The 20,992-nt window shown below is 32.4% G+C and overlaps 1 protein-coding gene across 1 annotated transcript in view; it reads right to left on the bottom strand.

Annotated features, from left to right (window-relative positions):
* Atu (Another transcription unit) overlaps positions 1–20,992 on the bottom strand; it is a 463,287-nt gene that overhangs the window by 103,897 nt on the left and 338,398 nt on the right. The gene's annotated exons all lie outside the window — the stretch shown is intronic.

The raw sequence follows: 20,992 nt of genomic DNA, 5'->3' as shown, positions 1-20,992 counted from the left end.
AAGCCGCAGGCGGAAAGCTAGTAACGTATAAATATATTAATAATATTCCTGCAAATAAAGAGACATTAAAACTGCATTTCTGAATTATTACAGTCACGCCTGCATGACATTCTATGCTCGACTGGACACGGAAATGTACTCAGGTACTGGAGTCTGAATGATAATAATGTACTCTTACATTATAAATTGTAATATATAAATATTCCACGTAAGCTCTATATATTATCTTTGGTGGGTGAGGATGAGTGTATGTTATTTCATAGCTCGTAAGATGGGTAAAATTAAAATATGTAGTTTAATATTATATAAAAAAGCTTAAGGTACATTGCTAACTTATCTAACCGAAAAGATATTCATTTAAAACAACCAACAATATTCAGATAGGTAAATAATTAGGGTCGAAACAGTCAAAATAACTATAATCTCTAAAAGTATTATTAGTAGGTATAAATAATTTACAAAATTTTACTGAATTTAATCAGTTCCAAAACAGAATTAAAAACCCATTCGTTTCATTCATTTCCCGTATGCACTTAAATCTACCTTCAAATAAAACAAACATCCCATACTCATTCATTCTCGTTTTAATAGCAGTAACGAATCGTGTTTACATCAAAACAGGGATTTTTAATTCCTATCCATGTCATGAACAGTATATTACGGATACAACGCATTTTCTGATACAAATTACTGGAGTGTTTGCAGATTTAGAGCGTCTAGATGTTCTCGAAACTTCGCCACAGTTCATGGGAATATTGTCTAAGTTCATACGTTAAAGAATTAAGCACTTTGAATTTACATTTATGTTATGCTTAAGGCCAGTATGTATTAAAATGTGTACGCCTTAAGTTTGGCTAAAATAGGCTAGCCATAACTGAGGAACCGCAGATCATGTTATACATACGTTAACAAGGATATCTCTTGAACACGGAGTCAAAGACAAAATCTGGCGAGTGGGTCTTTAAAAATCATGCACCATCTAGTATTTTGTGTCTTTAACTCTTCGGAGGCTTCGATGCAAAACACATGGGACGAATTGACACAGTGGACATATCGTTGCAAATATAGGACTATGTAAATGTCTTGTTTGTAACTAATTTGTTGTGTAGCACTTATGGGGATTGGTTGTATTCAATATTCTATGGAATTGCTGAATTATTTTGTGCTTTATCTGTTTTTGGGGTTTAGATTTACGATTATGTATTGCATGTAAATTGTGTTCAGATTATTTGAACACGCTTTTTTCAATTGTTATTTTATTAGTGTGAGTGTAGGCGTTTATACTAGAGACTTCATTTTTATGTAAGTAGTAAGATAAAAAATAATGAGCATAAATCTCTCTAAATTGTGTATAACTAAATCTATCTCATCTAAGCGTTCATTAATTCGTAGAAATTTCATTAGTGCCTACCTAATAAAGTTGATCCACCAAAGCAGTTTTTTCTTTTTTTAGGAATACTAACTCTCTTTTATATTTAATACCAGATTTCCTAAAACCCGCTTATTTACCAAATTTCATAAATTAATGCAAAACGGTTCAGTGATTGAGACGTGAAAAATACAGACAGACAGACTACCTACTGAGTAACTTTTTAAAATTATAATATTACTAGTGCCCTAGTCCCAGTTGCCCTAATCAGGGCAATCTAATTCGTTATATTATCCAACTAGCTGTTGCCCGCGACTTCGTCCGCGATTCGGGCGTTTTTCGTCATTCGTCGTTTAAAAAAAATACGTGACACTTTATTTTTGAATGTTCTTAATTGTCTCTTATAAAATTTAACTACATTAAAATTGAATACTCTGATAAGAAAATCTTAAAATCATCGAAAATCATAGACATCGAATATCTGAGGAAAACATGAATGTATGTGATTTAAATTCTACATTTCTTAGTAATTAAAATAATAATCTAAATTAAATGTAGATTAACAGTTTGAGCGCACCATTATAGAATATGTACCTAAGTAATAAATTACGTTAGTTTACATAGTAACTTTACTAAAAACTCGATGACTTTCTTTCGCGCTCGGTACCACAAACTAAACATGTTTGTGGTACGTGGCCCGCGTCACTTTACCCCCCACGAGTTCCCCTCCGTTGCTATGCGAAAATACATTCGTCGCCCTACTGTAGGAAAAATTGTAATACTGCGGCCTGGGCGTTATAACACGCTCAGGGAATTCCTGAGTGCTGATAGACTTCCGTCTATCGGCATTTATACCAATTTTATATTAATATCACCATCTTGAGGAAAAGCTTCTAATGTCGATTTAAAACGCATATATACGGATTAACCTGATGAATTAACATGTTCTAAAATTGTGAAATGAGTTCAGTTTTAAATTCGAGAAATATTGATTTCTTGTATTCGATTATTCGTCGTAGTCGAATACAAAATATATTTAAAGAAAATTAGGTTGGCCTTCAGGCAAAAGGGATCCTATCAAATGATAAACCTGACCTTGTATCTTAAAAGTAAGAATGAAAGGAGCATCTGATAATTGTTGAGCACCAAAGGATCATTTAAAACGCAATACTATAAGAGCTAATATTGTCTAAGAACTGTTTAGATTGCACATGTTCCTCTAAAACTTAAAAGTAGTGATTTCAAAGGTTCCGGCGTATCTTCAAACGAAAGCCGACTCCTTACTCCACTTTAAAGCATTACAAAAAGAACATACTACGTTAATATCGCCTATACAGAAGATGATCTGTAATCAATTGTGAGGTTATAAGCAAACCCACTTTTATATTATTTTGTCGGACCACACCACCGAATTTGTAGATTGATCTTCTATGTTTACCTCTAAGTTATTAAGACTATGTCGAAATCTGTCTGCAATAAGACGGGCCTCTCGCTATTCGTCCGTTTAAAGAGACCAATAGTTTCAATTCTTAATCTTTCATTAAACAAACTTATTAATCGTTCTTGTCTCAAATAATGGTAATATTCGCGTCCCTACTCTAGTCATTGCTTATGCTCATGTTCATCTTCGAGAGATCGAATAATATTATGGTGCACCCTATTATTTGTCAAACGGTCTTCATATTGAGTAAAAATTTCAGAATTCTCGAGATAAAATATGACGATCGTGATCAGCTGTGAGACGTAATTCCCTCTCAGTGAGGGTTTCGGTCTCACGGGATAGTACAATATGCCATTTGCGATCAGCTGTGAGACGTTATATATACCCTCAGTGAAGGTTTCGGTCTCACAGGATAGTACATGCCGTTCGCGGTCAGCTGTGAGCCGCAATTCTCGTTGTGAAGCGGTTTCAGGTTCGGCATAACACATGTTGTTTTCGGTCAATAGTAAGCCTCTTATCTCTAACGATCCTTGAGAACTCTTATTTCTCATTTTCTTAACTTTGCTCGAATTTCGATATATAAAGATTTTTTAGGTGGCACTGATGCGGGTGAATAAAAATTAAAACGGACTAAGAGTGTTATAATCTCAATCATCATCATCAATACATATAATAAAATTGTGGAAAAGTGATGTCTGTACAATTAAAATATGTAGAAAAAAATTAGCAGGTGTTATTATTATCGAGAAATCGAGAGAAACCATTTTTTTCTCTTAAAAGCTCCCCCCCTCCCACTTCCCGAACTCCGATTGACCGTAATTTATTTTTCCTTACATTTTTATCATATCCTTTTCTAATGGGTTTCATCCTACTGCGATTTTTTTTTGTTTCAAAAATTATCTACCCTGGTGTATAGGTAAATTTTCCACATAAAATGTCCTTTAAATTATGTCGTATTATATTTTTAACCCCCGACGCAAAAAGACTGGTGTTATGTGTTTGACCGCATGTATTTCTGTGTGTGTGTGTGTGTCTGTCTATGGCACCGTAGCTGGCTAACAGGTAAACCGAATTAGATGCGGTTTTTTTTGTTAGGCAGAATATTTTCCGACGCTGGTTCTTAGATAAAGTGTATCAAAATTGGTTCATCCACTTATTATACCTACATAGGGGTAAAAGTGGGAATGAAAAAAATGAAAGTTATAATTTATTTTTAAAGATCGTCGGGAAGTTTATGAAATTATTTATTCCTTTTTCTATACACTTTTCTTCGTCTAAACGGTTTAGTTACGTGCTCTCTCTCTCTTCAGCCTTTAGTTACGTGCGTGAGACAGGAAAGATCTAATTTGGATTTGTTTCTGGATTTGATAAAAACTGAGTATCGATTAAGCTGATCAGTGGCTACTGGCTACACCATAGATTATTAAAAACATCCGTTTAAGAAAGGAAGGAAATAGAATTTGCTCCTCTCCCCCCCTGGTTCCTAAAAAATAATATGACATAATTTAAAAGAAATTTTACGTAGAATTAGTTAGGCATTACTTTTTTGATTTTCGATATTATATACTAATCATAATTTTTAATTACAATATGTAGTAACTATTTGGTATAGGTTAGGCATTTCATTTCTTGATTTTCTTTAATAATTTGGTACGTAAGTTTTTTAGCTCAGTTTAGTAAGAAATTTTAATAACAATTCTTTTAATTATTTATGGTAGTACAACAGTACAGTATGGTTGTACGTATTTACTCAATAATTGTATGTTAAGTAGTAATTCAGCATGGGCGTAGCCACGGTGGGGCTGGGTGGGGCGCTTACCCTGGCTTTGATCTGGTAGGTACTAATTGTGAAGGGGAGTGGGCGTGGGCGTGGGATTGGGACTGAACGTGGCATATGGCGTGGGAGTGCGAGTGGGCGCGGGAGTGGGAGCATGAAAATAAAAATGATTTTTTATTGTTGCCCACCCTGAGCCCATGGTCATAGGTCCCATAGTCACTCTTCCACGCGAACGAAGTCGCGGGGACAGCTAGTAGACAAATATAATCAGAAAGCTTTGAACTCCTAAGCTCAACCATAAAAGATAGACATTTATAATGTCGGGAGATATTTTTTATATAATATGGAGAACATTTCTTTCATACTTGATTTCTGTGTAGCTTTAACCATTAAGATACACGCATTAAGAACGCACACGCGACGAAAGCTTAAAAATGGAGTTGCTGCTCTGCTCACGAATATGAAAAATAATTGTACCAAGTTTCGTTTAAATCCGTCGAGTAGTTTTTGTTTCTATAACGGTTATACAGACAGACAGACGGACAAACATTTTTGACGTCGATGTCGATCTCTAATCACCTCGTGATAGTTATTTAGGAATTAATATATTTCATGTGCAGAATTGACCTCTACAGATTTAATATAAGTAGGTATACATATATTAATTAGATTCCAATTTCCATGTAACGTTAAATTCGACTATATAATAACTAACAGACAACGCAGGTTACTCTCGTTTCCGTAAGTTGAGGCGGCTACATATTCGGTCCTAATAACATGACTTTTTGTGAACGAAACGACAGCGCGGTTTAATTCGATGGCAACACCATCAGAAAAAAGGAAATATTTTTAACGTTGAAAAAATATTATGATTTACACTATTAATACTATTTTAACATTAACACAAAATATAAGACTGTGAGTGTGTAAAAATAAATCCAGCTAGTTTCACATCACACTTATGTTTATAATTAGGTATACGACATGAAAATATATTAATTACCAAGCAATAATCATACAGATAAATACTGAACAAAAGTATTAACAGTCAAAGTATATTTTTACTAACAACATGTAAATGATGAAGGAATAATAATTATCAACGAACTAACCTTTTTGTATTAGAGTCCCGCCTCGTGATCGAATTATTAAAACACGAAGATTTTTAAAAATGTAACCAATGAACACAATCAATATTAGATTAACTGTAATGGTGTCTAGTTTGACTTAAAATAATATACATCTACCCTCACTTTTAAAAATGTAGTATATTCACACGAATTATATAAGCGCACCTTATAGGGAAGGGAAGATTTATTATGGGTTAAAGAGTTAAATAAATAAATAACATAAATATATTTAAATTATTAATTTTTAACATTGTGTTCAGTAGTGTTAACATGTAAATTGATTTGATTTTTACGAAATCTCATAGATGGCGCTGAATCAAATTTGTCTTTATAGTACTAAGATTCATTAAACAGTTTCTCTGCCCAAATAACGTAAATGACGTAGTTTTTATAGTGTAAAGCTAGATAATAGCATGGCTTACTCAAAAACAACATTTAAACATGAGTCTTTAGATTGTACGCTGTCGTAGTACACGGAATACGTAAGAAAAGTAAAGGTTCACAGCTCCTCCCCCGGAGGTGATAGCATGATAATATGTTTAAAAAAACCTCACACGACCTGTTAGTAATATTCATGCTAAATTTGAAGTCAATCTATGCAGTACTTTTCGAGATTAGCTCGGACAAACATACAGACAAACAGACAAACAGACAAACAGACAAACAGACAAACAGACAAACAGACAAAAATTCTAAAAACTATATTTTTGGCTTCTATATCGATTATAGATCATGGATTATGTATTCTTTTAAAAAAATATTCAATGTACAGTTTTGACTTTCCTACGATTTTATTATATGTATAATATATTTAAATTATTAATTTTTAACATTGTGTTCAGTAGTGTTAACATGTAAATTGATTTGATTTTTACGAAATCTCATAGATGGCGCTGAATCAAATTTGTCTTTATAGTACTAAGATTCATTAAACAGTTTCTCTGCCCAAATAACGTAAATGACGTAGTTTTTATAGTGTAAAGCTAGATAATAGCATGGCTTACTCAAAAACAACATTTAAACATGAGTCTTTAGATTGTACGCTGTCGTAGTACACGGAATACGTAAGAAAAGTAAAGGTTCACAGCTCCTCCCCCGGAGGTGATAGCATGATAATATGTTTAAAAAAACCTCACACGACCTGTTAGTAATATTCATGCTAAATTTGAAGTCAATCTATGCAGTACTTTTCGAGATTAGCTCGGACAAACATACAGACAAACAGACAAACAGACAAACAGACAAACAGACAAACAGACAAACAGACAAAAATTCTAAAAACTATATTTTTGGCTTCTATATCGATTATAGATCATGGATTATGTATTCTTTTAAAAAAATATTCAATGTACAGTTTTGACTTTCCTACGATTTTATTATATGTATAGATAATGTAAAGATTAGCATTCACTAAAAGCATATCTAGTATTATATTATCTGTGCTAAAAGTATATTCACTGGTTCAATTAAGTCGTCTTCCCAAAACAGCATCAATAAATACGAAGTTTGGTCAAAACACAAAACGAACCAGGAAAACTGCTCGATATTTTACCGCCCTAATAAATTGACAAACAGCTGAGATCGACTTTAAAGTTTTTATTCCACTATACAATGTAACATTGTCGGAGTTCTACATTAAACTTCTAGTAGACTCAGCGTTCTAACACGGCTACAAAAACTTTCGTAAGAAGCTCACCGAGAAACAATTCACATGTTACGATACTATGGATTCTCGATTGACACTCGACTCATTTTCATCTCGACAAATATTCATGCGGTGTTCTACAACTTAACGACTGGCTGTAAAAACTTTACGAAAAAGCTCACCAAGAATTAATTCAAATAATACTTAACTATAGATTGTCAATGTCACCTCGACTCATTTTCATTTCGACAAATATTCATATGATCTTCTTAACCTAAAGAACGGGCTAGTGATAGATATTTCTAATCTATTAGCATAATTATTATATCTTGATACATTTTTTGTTATACTTCTAATAAAAATAACAAATTTCGAGCGAGTTAGTGAAATGTTATCGAGTTTGAAACTCATGCTTAGTCAATTGATAGTTTTATTAAAAGGATGCTCTACAATAATTACTTATGGACCAATAGTGAGAGCTGTACATATATAATATATGCAATAATTATTCCAAGTTGTTTACGTTTCGTTAACACTGCCTTTTGAATACGTGATCTTTGCTTTTATTTCTTGAATATCGCTTCAATACATATTTTATTTAAAACTAGGTTTCCGCCCGCGGCTTCGCCCGCGCAATCAAAGAAAAACCCGCATAGTTCCCGTTCCCGCGGGATTTCCGGGATTGCGTCATTTTCCCGGGATAAAAAGTAGCCTATGTCCTTTCTCGGGTATCAAAATATCTCCATACCAAATTTCATGAAAATTGGTTCAGTAGTTTAGGCGTGATTGAGTAACAGACAGACAGACAGAGTTACTTTCGCATTTATAATATTAGTATGGATTAATAAAAATACTATAAAAAATAATATCTATTGGACCAGTGCTACTAAACATACCTACTTACCAAGACGTCAAATCTAAGAAGGTCAAATTGAAACAAAACACTTTTACATGTACGTAGTAATCAAAACATTTTAATTTCTCAAAATAATAGTCATAAAAATTGTGTACATATATATGAGTATATAATATACACAATGTGTTATAAGAGACTTAGTTGCTAAGATCCCAGCAACAAGCTCATAAAAAAGTTTAAATATACCACCTTATAAATGGCACTGTTATCCAACTCCGTCATACATTTCAGCGTATAATATAATTGCATGCTCTTTCAAAGTTAAAACACTGACCAAACATAAATCCAACATTACGAAGATTAATGGGACAAAAACACAGAAACAACATTTTCTAATTCAAAGTATTTCAGCCATTTTCTACTTAGATTTTGTTTTAACTCCAACTGTTTGTCATCGTCAGGTTTTGCTCTTTGTTTATGAAATAACAAGTTATTTTTTATGTCCGTTCCGGGTTTAAAGTTATATTGTGTTGTATTCATCATGATCAACTTTACTAAATTTGCAACGTGTTCAAGTTCTGTAATTACCTTCTACTTGATCTTTTTATAGCTTTAGAAATACGAAATATAGCTTTAAAAATAAGAAAAAAGACGTGTTGCACTCGGGGACTGCCGCGGTAAAGCTATTGCATAGCATGCCTTCAAGCCACACCTCCGAGCCCGTCGGAGTGGAGAGCGTGAGGTTTTTTCGTTACGGAATTTCTCGATTCGGTCCCCGCGCTCAAGGCCCGCGATAGAAGCTATGCAATAGCTTAAAAATGTTCGTCAATGTTCTATTTTTATAATTCTAATTTTTGTTTATATAATTTGATCGTTTTCCTGAAATTGGGAACAGAAAACAGAAATATTAATTAACTTAAATAACTTTTTTTTTATATCTCCATTACACTAATGATTTTTATTCCTAAATAGTAAACATTTTGAATCTTTTCCAAAGTGAATTTGACCCATTTTATAAGATCGTCCTCTCTGTCAGAGAAATTAAATGAGACCTAACCCTGACCCTTTTAAGTCTTTGTTTCAGAAAAACTAACGCATCTTAAATAACTTTCTTTATTTCTACCAATGCAATCCTAAGATTTTATTAGCATTTAATACTTAGTTCCTAGCCTACATAATAAATTTCTCGAATGATATTACACTAACTTCTGTAACAGTACTTTTAGAGCTATATTGACTTCAAATTTTCTCCTATGTTGTTTTTTTTTTCATCAAAGTAAAACATCTTATAAAACTTGCATTGCATCTCGTTAAGTATTAGACACATTTAAATGATCTTCTGAAAATCAGCGATCTATTAGATATAACAGAATCACGCACACAATAATCAGACCCTTGTTTTATTCGCCGTGATTTTTACAGCTTCCGATCGCTCGTGGGCCGATTGCCAATAAACTCGACCTTTTGTATCACGTATTTTGTGAGTTGAGTAAATGATACAATTGTTATGTTAAATTAGTATTAGAATTTAGTCAGGTTTTCCATATCTTACATATTATTTTTTTTCTTTTTACAAATATCAAATTTGATTATACCTAATATGAAGAAATAGCAATAGTTAAAACAAACATTTATATTTTTAGTTTAAAAATGTATAGAAATTCTAAATAATATTTACATTAGCTAATATGAAGTTTAATTAGAATAGAATGTTTATTGCCGATGGGAGAGACATCAAATTCAAATCAGACATTTATATTATTATATTTAATATTTCATGACAATTTTCACACACGGCACGATCTGATCCCATACTTAGCTTTCGCTTGTGTTATGGTACTACATAATACAAAAGAATCTAAAAATAAACATGGCGAAGGAGACCAAAGAAAAAACTAATCTTTACATTCCGTTTCATTTCCGGTCTATAAATCAAACCGCGCAGTCGCTCCATAATATTTACCTTTAATATTACATTGTCTGGACTTATGTAGAAAATATTTAACTAATACTTGCTTATTCAGGGGATATATCGTGTCAATGTGGTAAATTAAATAAATCTATGCGGAATCCTCCTGAAACTTGACTTACATAATTATTAGACCTATTTAGCAAATAGGAGCCTTTACTTAACGATCTTAAAAAAATACTGAAATTATAGGTCATTGATCAAACATATTTATTTCAGACAGCTCTAACATAAATCGATGAAGTTATTGAAAAAAAAACGCAATTACTCGCTCTCCTCGCCAACAGGATTTTTTAATGCCTTTACAGTGTTGTTTACTATATTTGATTCATTACCATCATCATCAGCACATATACGTTCCCACTGCTGGGACACGGCTCTCCTATGAGGGTACAAGACATTATCCACCACGCTGGCCAAGTGCGGGCAGATGTCATGTCGTGTGAACAGTCATGTCGTCAAATTTTTCTTTTGATGTTTTATAATCAATAAATATTAACACTACATAACCCATAATTATTTCTCTTATCTACACTTCTCTTATATCAAGTATTATGTTTCACTCTAAGACGAGCGACATATAAATTCTCATTACCAGAGTCCAAATCAAAACGCAAACTTAATTAGTGTCCTGTATTGGGGCCGCCCCAGGTGACCGTATTGTGTAACAGCCAGTAATTGAGTTACGAATCTTATCCGATGAACAAACTATATCTTCGGGATTGCTTAATCAGATGTTGGGCGGAGATATGCTGATTTTTTGGTGGTTGTAAATATGGAATTGTTTTGGTTTGTTTATGGTTCAAGTGAAAGGCATGCGTGCTACGAATGGTCACCCTCAACTATAAATAACTGCTATTAATACAATAAGCTAAGTTTTAATCGAAGTTGTGCATCGGTACATTCACATACCGATGTATGACAATTAAGAAAAAAAAACAATTTTTAATCTAATAAAATAGAGCTTTTTAGTAATTATTAATATAGAACCATTCAAACAGTTAATTTAATAATTTTACACAGAGCAATAGCGACAATTTAATCAATTCTTGTCTCAAATTCGATCATTTTTTGCGTTATAACATACACAACACATTATACATATTTTCTGTAACATAATAATAACATAATTACGTAATCATTTTATATGCAATATGTAATTAAATTTTATTTTTAATTATCCATTGTATTTTTTTAATAACAAGGTATCGCTAAATTTGTTGACTAAATGTTCCATCGACTCTTAGACTATTGTATCCATAGTAGCCGATTGTCGTCAGTTGACTAGTGAAGTAAAAGTTGCGATTAGTTTCTGAATTGTTCACTTGCTTCGATGTCCTTTCTGTAGTCTATAATTTTTTATTACCTAAATTATTATTACTAATAAACTTTAGAACTTTTAGAACAAAATGATTTAATATTCTTTGTCTAAGTTTTGCTTGGATACGTTAACAATAGTTTGTTAATTAATTAAGTTTTTAATTTAAGCTAATTAAAACAGCAATCTAGCATTTTATAGTTAGCATATAATACACACATAAGTCGTAAGTACGTCTATTAAAATCGCCTAAAACGCAATATCATACGATGTGAAAAAAGAGTAGTTACTGCGTTTCAACAAATAGTTTTAAAACTCTCACGTCCTATCAAAAATTTTAAAATGCTGTTTGTGCCCACATCTATTTCATACATACACAAATGTAAAAGTAAAACGTACAAAGGTTAAAAAATACAATAAAACAACCTATTGGATCTGTATATTGTGCTATTGGTGTGACATCACCACTGCGATTTTAGTGGCCGAGTGAACCAGATTGAACATGAAAATGTTCCTTTATCGCTATGCTTTGACGTTAACCGTTACCGGCGGCCATTTTGAAAAAATTCAAATCGCGGAATACGTGATTTGATTGGTCCGAAATGTGATTACAATTAAAGTTCTGAATTCTTTGTCTCATTTGAAAAGCAAAGAGTTTGTAATCACTATCCGCTTACAGATTTCTTGGATGTAAAATTATGCAAGGTAAAAAATTAAGGGACGTTTTAAAGTTGTGATCTTTAAGAATGAAAACCAGTTAAAAATTAATTTATAAATTATTTAAAGTTAGATGTGTATTGGATTCATTGGATGTCCTTAAAACACTAAGGAACAGATTGTTGTTGAAAGGAATGTTTTAACATAAATAATAAGCCAAAAAATCATATTCTTGGTTTAATTGGCGGGGTAAGTATAGCGAAAAAAAGCCAAGTATGTCACCACTGTTAAGCCACCAATCCCACACCCATACCACATATCATCTTTAACCATACATCACACAAAAAAATAACATAACATTAAAAAGCGAATAAACATTTAAAAAGCTTTAACAGCATAATGAAGAAAAAGCGTGCACCCATAAAAGCTAAATCTTGTAGCCGCGTAGTGTTGCAAACCGTCTCGCAAATGTGACGGAAAACCCGTTTTTACTCTCTCTATTATTTTTTACTGGCCACTGTACTCATATTTCGGTAGCTACGCTTGCAGACGCTTCATTAGACCATCGTGACGACAGACAGGGCCGGACTGCGGGTTTAAGTTTAAAATATTTACGATTTATTAAAAGCTGCAACTCTATAATGTTTTTCTTTCTTATGTGTACAATTTCTAAGTGAATAATAAGGAATACTGCTTTATGCTGCAAAACCGCCTCCAAATTATCAGAACTACACAAATTTTAATGGGACCACAGGACACCAGCTTTCAAACAAAAAACAAATCACAATCGAATATAAATGCAATCGAAAGTTCTAAAGTAATAAACCCAAAAAAAAATGCAGTCGAATCGATAAAACTCCTCCTTTTTTAGAGTCGGTTGGAACTTGGAAATCTATTTTTAAATGTAAAAGATGTATTCATTGTAGCTTCACAACCTTTTTTCTCTAATCTATTCTATTTTCAAACCAGCTGTCTCCAAACCACATCGCAATCGTGGGCAATAGAAAACCAATTACTATCTATTTGGTCTAGTTCCCGTCATCTCCTGGGCCCAATAATATTGGCACACGGCTTATCTGGCAGGCGACAGACGTGTGCGGTGTGCTGACCGAAGCGGGTTAGTTTTGGAACTTATTTCAAAACATTCTTTATTTAAATTTAAATTGGTATGCTCTTTAGAAGTTTTTTTTTTTATTTACCGCCATTAATTGACTGCAGACTATTAAATTATGTAATTTAAAAATATATGTTTGTTAATATTTTTTAACAAGATGGCGTTGGAATCGTCCAGAAATATTTACTAGGTATTGATGAATTATATGTTATTCAATAAGTAATAATTTACCACTATGAATATTAGTAGCACAGATTAATTCAGGTCATACACACAACATTATTGTTGTTTACTCTGTGGTTGAGCATAGACAAAAGACGTCAGCTAGCCAAGCGCGTATAATTTCATGTAATTATATTATAATATTGATTGATACATTGACTGCATTCTGGTATATAATTGATAAAGTTGTGTAAAATATAACTTTATCGAAATATCTTTTGTACGTTAATCAATAAGTTTTATTTAGTCTGTAGGCCACTATCAATTGTTTTTAAGTGTTAGGTATAAAGTTTTACTAATTTAAGTTATAAAACAAAGAATGAAAAATTAACAACACAAACATTTACAAAATAGTTCTTCAATCTCTGATAAACTCCTTGTTACTAAGTGGAGGATCTGCGGTAAGTAAAGATAATTTTTACAGATTACCGAAAAAAAGTCAAGCAAGAAACGATCAAATTTTATTATAAATTATATAATTTTCAAACAATATTCTTTTAAGTTTAAAAAAAGTTATGATTAATGTCAATACGCATGAATATATATTCTATACATATTGTATTTGAATAGCCTACCTATATAATTCACATTTTATGTTCCCGGGGCCCCAAAAACCCGGCCCCGTTTGCCAGCAGGACGTCCACCAAGCATTCCTCTCACGCGCGCTCCGCTTAATTTCGTTAACTATTTTTGTGTCCGCCAAAATGAAATTTTCACAAGTTTTTCTTCTCCAGTCCCACATTCCACGCTAATTTTGTTTCTTTTCGCTTTGCCAGTTACTCGTCTATTCAAAACTCGAGTACACTTTTAAACGTTCATAAATACTGGATGAGGTGCCTTGTTCAGTGCAGACAGAATGTAATTAGAATTAACATGAACTAATTCGTTTTATATTACACACTAAAAGTATCTTAAATTTGTGTTGCATTAGCGTAGAAAGGAAACATGAAGTTCCGTATACTGCGGAGTACAGATAAATTTCTTACTGTACATGTTTAATGTTAAATTATAGATTTTTTTTACATTACGTTCCCACTTTAGGGAGACGAGCCCCATATGAGGATACAGGCTATACAGGATACAGGTATTCAACACGCTGGCCAAGTGTGGGTTGACAGATGTCACATGTAGTCGTGTGTTTTCCGGCACCATTTCGAGCAGTGGTGATACAATCAACATGTGTAGATAAATTAAAAAATCCCTTTGTTTTTTTTGCTCTGTAATAATAAGACTTTGTTTTAAACACCATCCGAAATCGAAGTTACTACTTCTAGCTAGTTTTGCTTATGCACTATACTTACCAAAGAACCCTTATTTCATATACGTAACGGCTTTCGTCGCTGTAAAGTCTCTTTTACATAAAAATGAACATTCATTTCCCTGGAGGATGGGGCAGATTCTTTACTCGTCATTTTTTGTGATCATTTTCTATAAACCTGAGGATTATAAACTATCTTTACAAAGCTATTTTTATTGTTTTTATCGGAAAATTCAGTCCAGTCGGTAAACCAAATATCAGTTTATTTTAAAGATACTAGATAAAATTATTATAAGCAACATAGATTCAAAAGGATAAGCTTTTTTATTTAATAGAAGGTTTGCACAGAGTATAAATTTTAATATCAATAATTCAATGAACCACAAATTCAGAATTAAAAAAAATAAACAATTTTTACACCACATATCAATTTTATTATCATGTATTCTTTTAAGCTTATTAAAAATAATTAAATAGATATATCACGCAAATAAAATTAATTCACCATAAACAGACTTATGAACAGAAGTCTAATCAAGTAAGGGCAACTTCAGGGGACATTATTAAGTCGATTCAGACGTTTGAAAACGACGCAAACTTGCGAATGTCCCGGTACTGTCAGAAGTTTGGAATCTGTGAACATAACATTTCATGTACTATTAGTAGTGTAATAAACATTATTTATTGAAAAAATCTTAAATACGATGCGAATAAGAAACCTTCAACCAGCTATAATTATGACATATGCCATAGTTATGACTATAACAACTCAAAAACGACTGAATTGATTATTATGGAGTTTAGTTTGTTAAATTTTTTATTCTAATTTAATTGTGTTGAATTATTAAAAAATGTACGACACTGACAGATTCTTAACTAAAAAGCGACTGAACTAATACTACTAATACCTACGTAAAGTCATTGGATTTGTATCCACTTGTATCCGCATACTATCTATTTAAAGATTTAACATTAAAAAATCACAAATAAGACGTATGCCCGAAGCTTCATCAGCTAATCAATATAAAGGTAGGCTATAAGCTGATTTAATGCTCTCCTTATCCCAATACCCGACATTGTTGAACCTGGGCAAAGCCTGACGGCAAGTATAATCTAAATTTGTCAACAGCATTATCAGATATAGTCAACACATTATCCGCTTGACTAATCAGCTGCACATTGACAAACAATTTGAAAACTAAACATGTTTATTAATGTTATACACGAATAATTTGTTCAGGCATATTAATACACACGTAATTGAGCTGTAAAACAAATTCACATTGAAACGGTTCAACTCATTGTGTCGTAATTGGTGGCAAACAATTTGGCACAATACAGTAGATTAAAAAAGTAAATATAATATAATGAATATAAACGATTAATACGATATTCCGAACCCCAAAGTTACGAATACTAATGAGCTAGGTAATTGCGGCTTTTATAAACAAATTTGCTACCCACTGTTTTATACGCATGAAGAATTTTTTTTCCATTTTTACATAATATAACGGTATAATTTTTAAGCTTCTCAATTTTTGTTATATTAAAATTTCTACCTAACAAAAAGCTAGAAAATTTTGTCTGCACCTTATTTTTAAAAAGGATTCTTTTATTTCTATTATTCAAATACATGTACGACTATACCACATTATACTTCCAAACAATGTTATTAATAATAATTGCACGTTAATTGTATGTTATATAAAAATTACAAAATAGTACTAGATATTTATAGATATAAATAAATATTACTAATACTCCCAACTGGACAGCAGTAGCTTCCAGGTTCCTTAATGATGGTTCATTAACCATGGTGTTCACTTCGAAATATCAGGTTCTTGAATCTTGAAAATAGTTGAAATGAAATGAAATGAAAATGAAATGAAAAATATTTATTTAGACCCACATTATAAAAAGTTTACATACATGAGACACGACGATCGCCTAAACTAGGTACTAGACCTGTGCTATAGGCGATCGACGCTTTCCAATTGTCTCTATGAACTGTGGCATTACTCTGCCACAGTAAAGTATCGTGATCACTATTAAACGTATAGGACCCTTCAAAAAGTAGTCTATGTCATCATTACTCTGTTCTCCGCTCATTTCATCACACACAATTTATTAGGCCCGGATCACACGATACATTTTCGGTAGGCTCAAACATTACTGCTTTCTCATTAGGCCTGATTGCGAGGTAATGCAATGTTTACACTGTTGATTAAGGAATTGGCTGTATTAACATTTATACGTAATGTGTATTAATTGTGTAGAGCATAATTAGCAGCGATCGCGAATTCGTGTTTGACATATCGATGTGATTCAGGTTTGGATAAACGATTAATGAAATGCCCGATCTTTTCTACGTGTGAGAATAAAAATTTATGAAAATGAAATGATATTTGATACAAAGTATAATGAAATACACAGGAAATGTATTGTATTATCGCTTATAAATTTATTTTTCAAGACTTTAGACGACAATAATATTTTTTACGTTTATTTTTAAAATACATCACAACAAATAAATCAATTTCCCTGAACGAGTCGACGTCAAACACAAATAACGAATTCCCATACCTCCAAAATGGCGAAATAAATCAATCCATCGTAAAAGCATTACAAAAACCTAAAGGTACTTGAATGTACCCAACCCTATCTTTTGAATCCCATACACCGGGACGTCCTCTAAGGGCCTGAAGGGTCTATTCTGATATTGTGAAAGTTTTCGTTCGGAAACGATCGACGCCGCATACAGCTACCAGCTTTAATTGGATTCCACAGTCGGATTTCCCAAAGGGAAGCTGTCAAGACTCCACTGAAACGCTTACCGCAATTGTTAAACTAAGACTTGTTTGTAGTTTCATTACGTTACATTGTTTTGATATCATGCAATTTATACATTTCGAACTGGCAACACTTGAGTTGGAGGCCCTTTGTCGCTTCTAACTCCGGAGAGAAATACTAAACTTTCACCCATGTAGGTACTTCTTCATTTACATGCTGGGTTAAAGGTAGCAATTGATTTTATTATATAACAAAACTAGTGGTCCACCCTGGCTTCGCCCGTGGTACATATTAACGTTTTCTCCTCAACCATCCTCGTACATCAAGGAATATAATAAAAAAAGAATTATCGAAATCGGTCCGCCCGTTCACGCGTACGCGTGATGCCGTGACCAAGGAAAACGGGTTTCATTTTTATGTAACATAAAATAAATTGTGTATAGATATGATGGCATATAATATATGCCCGAACATTCTATACAGCCTTATTTATTGAACAATAAACCCGAAAGCCGTGGGTTCCTACGCATATATCTACATAAAATTGTTGTATTTTACCTTTGAAGTAAACTTACTGAGTAATGACGCCCTGCAAATACGACTATAAATATAACAAAACAAGACTTAAATTAAAACTAAAACATACACCAATATTTTTTAATGTTTGCTCTAAAAGGTAAATTGAAGTAAATAAAAATGTAAAAAAATCACACACGAGAAGAACATTTCAGAAGGACTTTTACAAACCCAGCTAGGTTATCATTAAATTTGAAATTTTCTCTCATTTTCTAGAACAAAAAAGTTATCCAAAACCAAGCATTGGATCCCGTAATTCTTCCTCTAAGTGAAACACTCCAAGGTATAGATTAGAGTAATTTTCAGTACTCAAAGATAATGGCGGCCCTTAGATAACGAACTGGGGAAGGTCCCGGTAAATTGTCCGGGGGCTTAACCGGGAACTTTTTTCATCGAAAACATTAGAAGGATAATCGTCTAACGAGAGTTCCCGAGGGAACACCAAATTGGCCTCTTCCTTGGTTTTACATTTAGACACCTGTTGTGCGCATTTTATTTATCCTTTTGTTTTCTTATTTGCTGGGTATTATGTATTTTGTACACAGGCTGTATTCATAAATTAAAAGAAAAAAAATGTACTAAAAATGTTTATAAATGCAGGTCTTTCTAAAAAATTATCACCTACCTATACCTGTTTTAGAACATAAAGTTTGTACACGAAGTCAACGCTAATCATGAAAACATTGAGACCCCATTTATTCCTCAAATGATAAAATTGCGTCAAATATTTTAAGCAACAGAGGCATTTATGATCTATGTATTTTACCTGAATAATATGTATCTCTGGGATATTATGATAATATAATTTAAACAGATTACTTTTCTTGTTGTTAAGTATAAATAAAATAGGTAGATACTTACCTATAATCATAGTATTATAGTATCTGTGCTTTAGTTTTGATATCAATAGGATAGATACGTTGCAAAAGATATGACAAACTGACCTACATACGGATACAGTACTCCTTTCACATTATTTAAATTGACCTTATTCTATTTTGATTTAAAGTATAAATTTTGGGCGATTGAGCATTGAACCGTACATAAATTTTAGTTTTGGATTTATTAACTTGATACTTAGGTACGTGTGAAATATCGCATTTAATAAGATACAATTTATAATTTTCCTCATTATCAAATGTATTGAATTTTTCTGCATAATTAGTTTGATTTTGATAAAAAGTGGTACCTGCACGTGCGATTGCCTTTTTTATCCTTAAAATATTATAACCAAACTGCTAACTTTAGCAAAGATGTACTGATTAGTATTTGTTATATAGCGCCATGAACAGATAAACAAAGTTTAACAGACAACTTGCGTGTGTATTGTCCAGTGTCCTACAAATATAAAAGCGCTTAAGAGACTGAAATTATACAATACGCTACCAAAAAACAAACCAGCGTGTAATAATTAATTCCATAACATGAAAATGCATTATTTACGCGGGACGTTGCTATAATTTGATAAGCGCGGTGACTGCAATCGTAGATGCATTGGCTCCACGCCAGCGTCTACTCGCGACTTGCGAATAATTGCATCGGAAATATTGATAAATCGAGAAAAATATCTTCGGTAATTGCCAGTGTATTAACAATTGGTTGAATAACAGACGATGAACTAAATTGTGTTAAAATATCAATTAAAAACAAAGTATAGTAAGTAGACTTGCTTCACAAGATGCATTATGTCAATCTAAGATTTATAATGAGTACCTACTATACTTAAAATAACTAAAATATATTTTCTAAGAAACATGTCTTAAAAAAGTAGGTATTCTATTTATTGTAATAAAGTTTTTTTGTACGGGAACCAAATGGAAAGACGACCAACGCACAACATAATGTAGTCATTTTCAAACCTCTTATTATCATCATAACCAATAAGAACTCAACCCTATACTGAACAACATAATTTAATAACCATTTAAATTTTAAGCAAACGAAATAAGCACTTAACTGAAATATATCACGGTAGATAAAATCGAGTCTTACCTAGGCTACCTATACACGCTAAGTGGTATTTTGAGGGTGCAAAAGCATTTCCCTGTAACGGGGGTGTAAAAAGAGATTTTTACGGTTTCACCGGGCGGGTGGGGTCCCTATTTCCGCGTACATACGTGTTTTAGATAAACGACTTAATAGGTGTTTCTTGTAATGGAAGTTTCTACATAAATGTGTTATCGTTTTCTTAAAGTGTTAAAAAAGTGTTAGTAAAATACAATTTTATAACACTATAGCTTGAGATATCTGTACAAAATTTCATCCAAAGCGGTTCAGTAATTCAGGCGTGAAGAAGAGACAAACAGACAGAGTTACTTTTGCATTTGTAAGTTACGATAAATAATATCAAGATGTCAACCATGTTAATTTACAACCAGAATCTATTTAATTGTAAAAAAAATACCTTCAATGGCCAATCCGATTTCATAAGTTCTAGCTCATAATTCGCTTCCTGAAGCTAAAATCACTTCAACTGACAAAAACTTTGATAGACTGGCTGACTTTTATTGCTTTCGGCTTTCTATCTTTAGTTTTGAACAAAGTTTTTGAAATAATTTTCGTATATATGTGATTTAATGTGTGCATTTTCTATTCATAAAATATGTACTTACAATAAGCCATACACATTTTGTTCGAATTCATACTAATTTTAATTGAATACATCAATTGTGTTAATATCTTAGTAATAATTATTATTATTATAACAAACATTTTTGTTCCAGTATTGTTCCTGCGAATGTCGAACCCTGACCGTTGTATAAATTGAAAATGCTTCTCGATGCTCCTGCTGAAGTTGGTGATAGCATAGAATATATACTGGAGAAAATGAAGAAAACATTAATCATTGAGGAAATTTATTTTGCTTTACG

The sequence above is a fragment of the Colias philodice genome, chromosome 20 (genome assembly GCF_061535455.1).
Source record: "Colias philodice isolate Cphi_HAF_F1 chromosome 20, ilColPhil1 Martin Lab GWU primary, whole genome shotgun sequence".
NCBI classification, from domain to species: Eukaryota; Metazoa; Arthropoda; class Insecta; order Lepidoptera; family Pieridae; genus Colias; species Colias philodice.
This window is presented reverse-complemented; position numbering and strand designations above follow the sequence as displayed.